The 9742-nt window shown below is 46.4% G+C and overlaps 1 pseudogene; it reads left to right on the forward strand.

Moving 5' to 3' along the window:
• The first annotated feature begins 8814 nt into the window (after positions 1-8814).
• Positions 8815-9742, forward strand: LOC102566314 (olfactory receptor 13H1-like; annotated as a pseudogene).

Here is a 9742-nt window from a genome sequence, read left to right on the forward strand (position 1 = left end):
ACAATATCTTTTGACTATTTTTGCCTGGTTTGTATTTTTTAAACTGTACATATGATCTGTGAAATTATTGTACATTCCAATAAAGTTATATTTGCTTTCAGTTTCATTTTAAATTGAATAAGCCAGGCTTCTAGTATATTAATAAAGCTCTTTAGCTTCTCTTTAACCAAAAAAAAAAAAGATGTTGTGCTCTATGTGATGATGTACCATACCATATGCACCTCCCTTTTTCAGAAACCTAAATCTTCACAATAAATCACAAGTGGAGTTTTCTCCCACCTAATCTGATAATTTCAGCCTGTGCTCTAAATACACTCACAGCAATTGTTAATACAGTAGGGATGCCTAAATTCTGCTGTGCATATGCCTGAAAAAAGGTTTGAAATAGAAATGTTTGTCTTTTAGCTGCAGACTTACTCCAAGCCACTTTAAATGTATTATTATAGGTGTATTATGGTGAGAACATTTTACTAGGGTTGTCAATTAATTGTGATTAACGTGTATGATTAATGCATTAATCGTTGTGTGACGGGCTAGCTGGCAGTGACCTAGCCCAGGGGTTTTGAAGGGGTAAAAGATGATTGGAGGACTTGGGATTCCATTTCCTCACCAATCAGTCCCCAGAGATTCACCCCTCATGTCCCCAGTTGGCCCTTGGGTCACCTGGAGGGGGATAAAAGGGGCAGCACGGCTGGCTCAGGAAGAGACCAGTGAGGGACCACTAGGAAGGAGCTGGCAAGAGCTGAGCCAGTGGGGCAGAAGCAGTTGGCCCAGAAGAGCCTGAAGGAGCAGGACCTGCAGGCAGCAGTTGGACCCTCAGCAGCACAGCGTGTGGCCAGCAGGAGAGGCTTTCTACTGGGCTCTAGGATCTGCTACAAGAGGCTGTGGTCGGCTGGAGAGGCTTCCCGCTTCAGCAAGGATCTGAGCAGTGACCTGAGGGGTTCCCAGCTCGGCTTCCAGCTCCTCCAATCAGAGACCAGGCAGCTTGACGTGAAGCCGGGGCTCCAGGAAGGTCAAGACCCCTAGCAGCTTAGAGCTGGACCAGCACTGGTGGCTGTGTGGCATTGTTCCTGCCTACCATGTGGGAGATCCAAGTTCAAGTTGCAGCTTTGATGACTTGAGGGGTAAGTGAGCTAACAAGGAAAAGCTTTTCTTGCAGTGGAAAGGGCCCATTGTGTCTTCCCCCTTTCTCCCCCTCCAGGTACCTAGGCCCTATATTTCTTTGTCCTTTAACATTTTGCATTTTGTGCCTTTTTATATTTCCCCAACCAGTATTGTTTGCTCGGCTGTTTGTGTTTTATATTTTGTTAACCCTGTCTTTTGTCAATGATTGTAAGTGTCTAACCTTTGTTGAATCCTACCCTTTGGTGCATTGTAGTGTCCACTATACCCCTTGATTATGCCTGTTATGTTCCCAGTATTGTTCCCTCATTAAAAGGTATATGGTTAAGTCCCCAGTGGTGGTCTGGCTCTGCTGTATAGTGGGAAGAGAGTCCCTGTACCTCCCACAGTGCTTGTGCACCTGCTTTGATCCCTTCAATTAGAGAGGGGGTACCTTTTGGAGTACTGCCCGGGTTACAGTTGTTTGTTTTAATTTTTGTAACGTGTTAATCACGCAAGTGGTTTTGGAGCCCATGCCCAGGCTCTGCTCCGCCACTATCGCTGCTGCCTCCAGGTGCCCCACAGGGCAGCGGTAGCAAAGCAGAGGACAGCAGCCTGGGTTCAGGATCTAGACAGGGCAGGGAGGAGTACACACAGAGACACAGACATGCAGCCACAGCCTGCAGGCATCCAGGAATGCAACCCGGCAGCATGTGAAGCACCACCCAGCAGGCAAGTCTGTGAAGGGGAAGGGGCTTGGGGAGAGGAGGGAAGGGGTGTGGTGGGGGGCAGATCGAAGTCCCCACAGTGTAGGAGGGAGTGAGGCAGTGGCAGGGGTGGGCTTGGGTGAATGCGGCCCCAGGGCCAGTGTCATGAATGATAGATCATAGGATGAAGCCGTGGGCACCTTGTTCAGAGGCTTGGGGGACTTTCACTGCCCAGAGGAGGCATGGGTGGCCCCCTGGATTTGTGTGTGGGCTGGAGGTGGGCTGCCACTGTTGGCTTGGGCTCTGTGCCCCGCTGCCATTGTCCCAGAAGCCATGTGCTGGCTGTGCCATGTCCCCTATATGCCTGGTGGTGGGAGGCACAGCATGGCATTGCACGGCTCCTGGGACAATGGCAGTGGGGCACAGAGCCCAGTGCATAGTAGCAGCCTGCCTCCACCCTGCACGCAAATCCAGGGGGCACATGCCCTTCATGCCTCCCTCAGGGGTACACATAGTGGCAGGAGTGCCTTCCCTCCCCCAGACTCCTGGACAAGCCACCAGCAGCTCCATCCCATGACCTGCCCCTGCCTCTGCCTCTGCTTCACTCTCTCCCTTACTGTGGAGGCCTCTATCTGCCTCCTTTACCCCTTCCCTCCCCTTCCCCCTCAACACTTACCTGTTGGGCGAGATGTGTGTGTGCCTGCCCCTCACTCCCAAGCCACAGCCCAGCCCCCCCCCCCCCCCCCCAAGCCCTGCTGCTGCCTTTCACTCCTGACCACAGTACCCCACATCCTGCCAGGTTATGCAGGAACCCTCCTCCCTGGGCCCCAAGCCCTCCCACACACACAATCCCCCACACCTTCACAAATTCCCCTTCTCACACACACACACACACACACACACCCCGCAACGATACAAAGTACTGGAATAATTTTGCATAACTTTGAGTTTGTCCGTGCATAATTTTGAGTTTTTAGCTGTGCGATTAAAATGGCAATTAATTGTGACTACTTTTTTTAATTGTGCAACTAATCATGATCAATTTTTTAAATCCTTTGACAGCCTTACTTTTTACCAACTTGATGGAAATTTTTGATCTTCCTAAATGCCACATGGATGAACCATATAACTCCACCTCCCCTCCCATTCTTTTTTTTTTTTTTCTTCAAAAACAGTTAATTTGTATTAATAGTTCAGTTCATAGTAATATGACCTTCATTTCAGGGTGGAAGCATGTATTTAAAATGCCATTTGTTTCAGAAAATGTTGCTCATTTCCTATGAAAAGGTCACATATAGAGAAAAAACAGCTCTTTTCATTTGACCTGTGAGTTTAAGCTATGTGCTCTGGAATCCATGGTCTCATACTGGAGAATGCATGAAAGCAGACCCTGGGTCAGATCCTTGAAAGATTCTGGACTCAGAATACCGCAGTATGTCATTGAATGGATACAGCCTACTGTGGGTTGATTCATAGATTCATAGACGTTAGGGTCGGAAGGGACCTCAATAGATCATCGAGTCCGACCCCCTGCATAGGCAGGAAAGAGTGCTGGGTCTAGATGACCCCAGCTAGATACTCATCTAACCTCCTCTTGAAGACCCCCAGGGTAGGGGAGAGCACCACCTCCCTTGGGAGCCCATTCCAGACCTTGGCCACTCTAACTGTGAAGAAGTTCTTCCTAATGTCCAGTCTAAATCTGCTCTCTGCTAGCTTGTGGCCGTTATTTCTTGTAACCCCCCGGGGCACCTTGGTGAATAAAACCTCACCAATTCCCTTCTGTGCCCCCATGATGAACTTATAGGCAGCCACAAGGTCGCCTCTCAACCTTCTCTTGTGGTAAGAGGCGCGTGCCACCCCTGGTCAGACCAATATTCTGACTCTGGCAGTGGCAGAAGTGGATACTTTACAGGGAGAGCACTGAACCAGATATCACTAGAGTGATCTGTCCTGCATTCAGTACCCTCCCTGGCATCCAGCATTATAGGGTTAGAGATGCCAGAGGAAACATCTCCAACCATTTTGTTCAATAGCTATTAATAGATCTATCCATAAATATATCCAGTCTGTTTTTGAAACCTGGCTGTGATATCTGTCTCTGCCACCCCCTGTGGTAACAAATTCCATAAATTCCCTATGTGTTGTATTAGAAAATATTTTTTCTCTTGTTAGTTTTAAACCTGTTACCCACTAATTTCAGTGGGTGCATCTTAGTTCTAGTATTATGGACCTTGGTGAACAACAGCATCATGGTCACTGCTCCATGCTCCTCCTGATTTTTTTTTTTTTTTTTAATAGACCTTTATCTTATCCCCCACTTAGCCTTCTTCTTTCCAAACTGAAAAGTCTTAACTTTTTAGTCTCTCTTGGCATGGCAAATGCTCTATACCCTTGATCATTTTGATTACCCTTTTTTAATACTTTTTCTAATTCTAATGCATTGTTTACTGGGCAAACATATTGGTTATGTGAAAAGAAAAGTTTACTTTTTCTGAGCTAAACAAATTGGGGATACACTACAAGGTCTCAGAATCTAATGTCAAACTCAGAAACATCTGGTGTGCATGCTGTCCCTGTGTTACCTTTGAGTGGCTCATTGACTCCACACTTGGAGAACGTGTCTGAATCTATACTCCATTGATAATGGATATCACATAATGATCCTAGATCTGTCTCCTAGAAGCTCATGGGCTTTGTCATACCCATGTTCTCCTAGTTAATTCTGCAGTTCCTGAATCCCACAGGTCCAATTAGCAGCCAGTCCTATGTGTCATGCTGAACCAGTTCCATACTCTGCAGAAATAGTGAGTCAGGCCATGACACACACAAGAATCTCATCATAGACACCCGTTCTGCCAGGTCCCTTGCAGACTGCAGTAGGAAAGATGGTGGATTCCTTCTGTGAGGATTAAGCTAATTGCAAAGAACACTCAACTCTCCAAGTTCTCACCCATAGAGTTTGTTTGGGGGATTCCTTCTACAAATATTTCCCATCTCCTACCAAGGTGACTGGGCTGGCTTTGATCCACTCTCTGGGTCAAATAATGGACCATCTCCATTTTTGTTTAATGCAGCAGTTAGAAGTTCTGCACTCAGCGCTCTGCACAGGATATGCCTTTGCTTCATTCCTGGTCCCCCTGCTCTCTTGGATGGTACTGCAGGCACCACTGATTTCTGCACTGGTCAGGCATTCAGTCTGTGTCCATTGCACAGTGGCTGGAGATAGAAGAGCATGTTAGCAATGAGTGGTATGTGGCCTGGCATTTGTGGGGAGGAGAGGCTCTGGCACACTTGGTTGGCTCCAAGATTCAGTATCAGCTGAGCACTGTGAAGAGTTGGGTAGGGGGAGGAAGGGGCAGAAAGCAGTTCTCATTCAAAACATGCATCCTGAGCCTTTCATTAAAAATTGGGCAAAGTGATTACTTGATCAAAGGGAGGATGTTCAGGGCAAGTGTTTAAAACAAGGCTGCATGGTTCTGTTTATTGCTCTGGGTGAGATAGTAGGCATTTCCCCATTCTAGTATGCTATTGGGAGTACACGGCTTTGACCAGAACCATTTTTCCTATTAGCTCCAAACTGCTTCAGTTTTATTTTTAATCAAACATTTTGGGGAAGTAGTGATTTGACCCTCCCTGTTGATTTGCATACAATGCAACTGCCAGACTGGCTGCAATTACCTGGCTGCAACACTCCGGCCCCACTCAAGAGTGCATTGAGATCTCTGGTTGCAGAGCTGACTTTGCCTCCACTCACGTGCTTGTGGTAGAGATGTTAATAATTCTTTAATTTAATGATTTCTTATTGTAAAAACATTACTTTTTTTGCATTGGTAGGTGTCTTACCAGTAGGTCCAGGGAAGCAATTATTCCCTTCTATTCAGCACTGGTGAGGCTGCATCTGGAGTACTGTGTTCAGTTTTGGGCCCCCCACTGTAGAAAGGATTTGGACAAATAGGAGAGAATCCAGTGGAGGACAACAAAAATGGTGAGGAGGCTGGGGCACATGACTTATGAGGACAGGCTGAGGGAACTAGGCTTATTTAGTCTAGAGAAGAGAAGACTGATGTGGGATTTAATAGCAGCTTTCAACTACCTGAAGTGGGGTTTGAAAGAGGATGGAGTTAGACTGTTCTCCATGGTAGCAGATGACAGAACAAGGAGCAACAGTCTCAGGTTGCAGCAAGGGAAGTTTAGGTTAGATATTAGGAAGAATTTTCTCACTAGGAGGGTAGTAAATACTGGAACAAGTTACCCAAAGAGAGGGTGCAATCTCCATCCTTGGAAGTTTTCAAGACCCAGCTAGACAAAGCTTTGACTGGGATGATCTAGTTGGGGATGGCCCTGCTTTGACCTGCTTGACCAGGGAGTTGGATTAGATGACCTCCTGAGGTCACTTCCAATCCTAATTTTCTATGATTCTATGACCCTCTAAGTGGAAACAGGATTGAAATTTTACTTGAACTCAAATTGAATTTATGAGAAATAAAAGCAACTTTCTCAAACCCTGAGTGAAAAGAAATTGACACTTTTTGCAACTGTCTCAAATACTGTATTCATTAGGGTTGTGCAAAGCTTCGGTAGCCAATTCGAGTCAGAGGAGATTAGGCCGGATTCAGTGTTTGAATCTCCAAATCGAATGGGGGTACCCATTAATCTCTCTGAATCAAATTGGAAGCCTCTAAATCGATTCAGAGACATTCGGCCATAGACTGTACAGGCAGACACTAGCCAGTGCCGGCAGGAACAGCTGGGGGAGCAACTGGACAAGCCACGGCTTGAGTTGGGAGCCCTAGGAGAAGCTGTGGAGAATGATTGAGGAGCTGGAGGATCAAACTGGGAGCTGGGGAATCAAACCAGTAGCTGTGGCATTGGATCGGGAGCTGGGGGGAAGTCCCTGTTCATTTCCCTAGCCCCCAATCATTTCCCTCCAGCTCCTGATTTGATCCCCCTGCTCCCAATCATTCTTCCTAGCCCCCGTGGCTTCTCCCAGGGCTGCCAGCACTGCCTGCCTTGCCCCGGCAGGAGGGCAGCCAGGGGAACAGCTGGACAAGCCACGACTTCTCCCGGGGCTGCCAGCTCAACCCGGGGCTTGTCCGGCTGCTCCCCCAGATGATCCTGCCAGAACTGCCTGCCTGTATAGTTTATGGCTGAATAAGATTCAGAGCTGAATATCTTCAGATTCAGCCGAATGGAATTGGGACAGTGATTCGAATCACCAAATCGAATCACTGTCCCTCCAAATTGCTGAATCCGAATCCAAAGCGAATACCTTCTGCTTCACACAGGCCTAATGTTCACCACCAAGGGGTCTCAATAAGTCAAAGAATTTGACAAGGACATGCTATGATAAGTCCACATGTGCATAAATCCCCATTTATTTTGACCAATGGGTTAGTCACGTGTGTGTAAGACAGTCGGTTCTCCTAGGAGGACAATACATGATACCATACCCGGAAACAATTCTTGGATAGTCATAACTAGGATTTTCCCTGAATACTGACCCTTGCACTAAGGAGGCAGGGAAGTCAGGACTGGTGACTACTCAGTGCTACTTCATGGGTCTCCCTTTCCAGTCTAGTACCAGTCACAATTTAACAGGGAGGGAGAGTCATTATAAACTAGGTGCCAGATCACACCACAAGGGTAATTGCCTGAAACTGCATTAACTTTCCCATTTGGGATCAAGCCCAGGTTTTTCTGGAGGCAAAAGCTGAAAGCATAGATTTCAGCCAGGGAATGTCACCTGACCTTCCAGACACACTGCCAAAGAAATTCATTGGAGAGAGTTACTGTCACAGAAGGACAGGAGCAGCTGGGTCACGCCTGACCCTATTTGCAGCTCTGCTCCTTCTAAGTGATCTGTTGCCCAGTGTTGATAATACTTTGAATAGCTACCAGCCTCCGGCTGACAAACTCAGTTGAGGAGCTCACAGACCTTAAGAGTTTACAACATCTCACACAGAACATATTGATTTGTCCAATATTGCTGGGGAGCATATGTTCTGGTCTACTATTCTGCTGTCTGCCTTAAAACCTCCCTGTTAATCCACATACAATGCAACTGCCAGACTGACTGCAATAAGGTGGCTGCACAGCTCTGGCCCCACTTGAGAGTTCATTGTGGCCTCTTGTCATAGAGCTGACTTTGCCCCTACTCATATGGCTGTGGTAGAAATGTTTATAATTCTTTAATGATTTAATGGAAAAGGAGAAAATCTCTCCCACCCAGCCAGAAAAAGGAAGGTCAAAGAAATTGTTGATCTTTTATACGTTTTCTTTTTTTGTTAAATCTTTAGTGTCATTCTCATGGGGTGTATAGTTATTAATCTAAAGGTTACTGCTATTTTTAGTATGTAAAAATTCTGCTTCAGATATCCTGAATGAGTGACAGGATACCAAAAAAAATCTTTTGTTTTAAACAATCAAGGCAAATGGGCCTTTATGAAACAGGTATATCCCCCCCCAAAAAGCACAAGGACATTTTTATATTACAGTTGCATTAGTGACCCTCTTTAAACTTCAGCTGCTGCACTGCACACAGACAGTGGTGTGTTGTCTGAAACATATGTTGGTAGCTCTCAATACGGGACAGGCAGGGTTTGCATGAGGATCTGGAGTAGAACCACTGTCATAACACTTAGAGCTAGCCAGCTCTACACAAATGATCCAAGCTGCCAGAGTGGCTGTTGCACGTGTGATTCCTCAGCACTCCCATTGTCATTGAGTCTTACATCCCACCACTCGCCTCACCCCACCTCATGCTTCTTAACAGCTGATGCAAAACGCTGCATACAACTGCCATGAGAGGTACACAGCAGAAAAGTGTTACTGGTCTAACAAACCCTAGGACCTCTGTTACCTTTCTTGAATAAAATACAACCATTGCTCATCGATAAATCCAGATTTCTTCATTTATGAAACATCAAATGTATTGAGAGGTCATTACAACATTCATCTGCTTTATTTATATCATGTCTGTTCATAGAAATTAAGTCCAGGTAGCACCATGGCAGGGGACAACGAGACGCTGGTGGGTGAGTTCATCCTGCTGGGACTCTCCCTTCATCCCCAAGCAAAGGTCCCCTTCCTCAGTCTGCTGCTGATTGTCTACATTGTGACCCTTCTAGGAAATGGCCTCATAGTGCTGCTAATCATGGCTGACCACCAACTCCACACCCCCATGTACTTCTTCCTCAGCAACATCTCCTTCCTTGACATCTGCTACTCCACCAGCTCACTCCCTCAGATTCTGGCATATTCCTTTGTAGAGAAACCCACAGTATCTTACAAGAGATGCTTCACCCAAGGCTATATTTCTCTTTACCTAGGCATGACTGAGTGTCTCCTGCTGGCTGTCATGGCTTATGACCGCTTTGTGGCCATCTGCAACCCACTGCATTACCCTCTGATCATAAACAGGAAGGTGTGCATCCAGCTGGCAGCAGCATCCTGGGCTAGCACATTACTGCTGACTCTGGTCCCAGCACTGATGAAGCCAAAGCGGTTCTGTAGACACATCAGTAATCATTTTGTTTGTGAACTACAAGCACTCCTCAAACTGGTTTGTTCTGATATTCACAATAATGAAATTGCCACCTGGGTTTCAGGACAACTGGTCCTTGTAGGATCCTTTCTCTTCATCCTGGTAACGTATTTGCGCATTGGCTTGGCCGTGCTGCGGATTCGTTCAGCCCAGGGCAGAAGCAAAGCATTTTCTACCTGTGGCTCCCACCTGGCTGTGGTCGGTATATTCTATGGCACAGCCATGTTTATGTACTTGAGCCCACAATCCAAATCTACTGCAGACCAAGACAAAATGATTTCTGTGTTCTATGGTGCTCTGACACCCAAGCCTAATTTACAGACTGAGGAACAAGGATGTGAAGGGAGCCTTAAGGAGAACAATATTAAAGGCAATGTGTGCACAGAACTAA

Source organism: Alligator mississippiensis, chromosome 5 (genome assembly GCF_030867095.1).
Source record: "Alligator mississippiensis isolate rAllMis1 chromosome 5, rAllMis1, whole genome shotgun sequence".
Classification (NCBI taxonomy): Eukaryota; Metazoa; Chordata; order Crocodylia; family Alligatoridae; genus Alligator; species Alligator mississippiensis.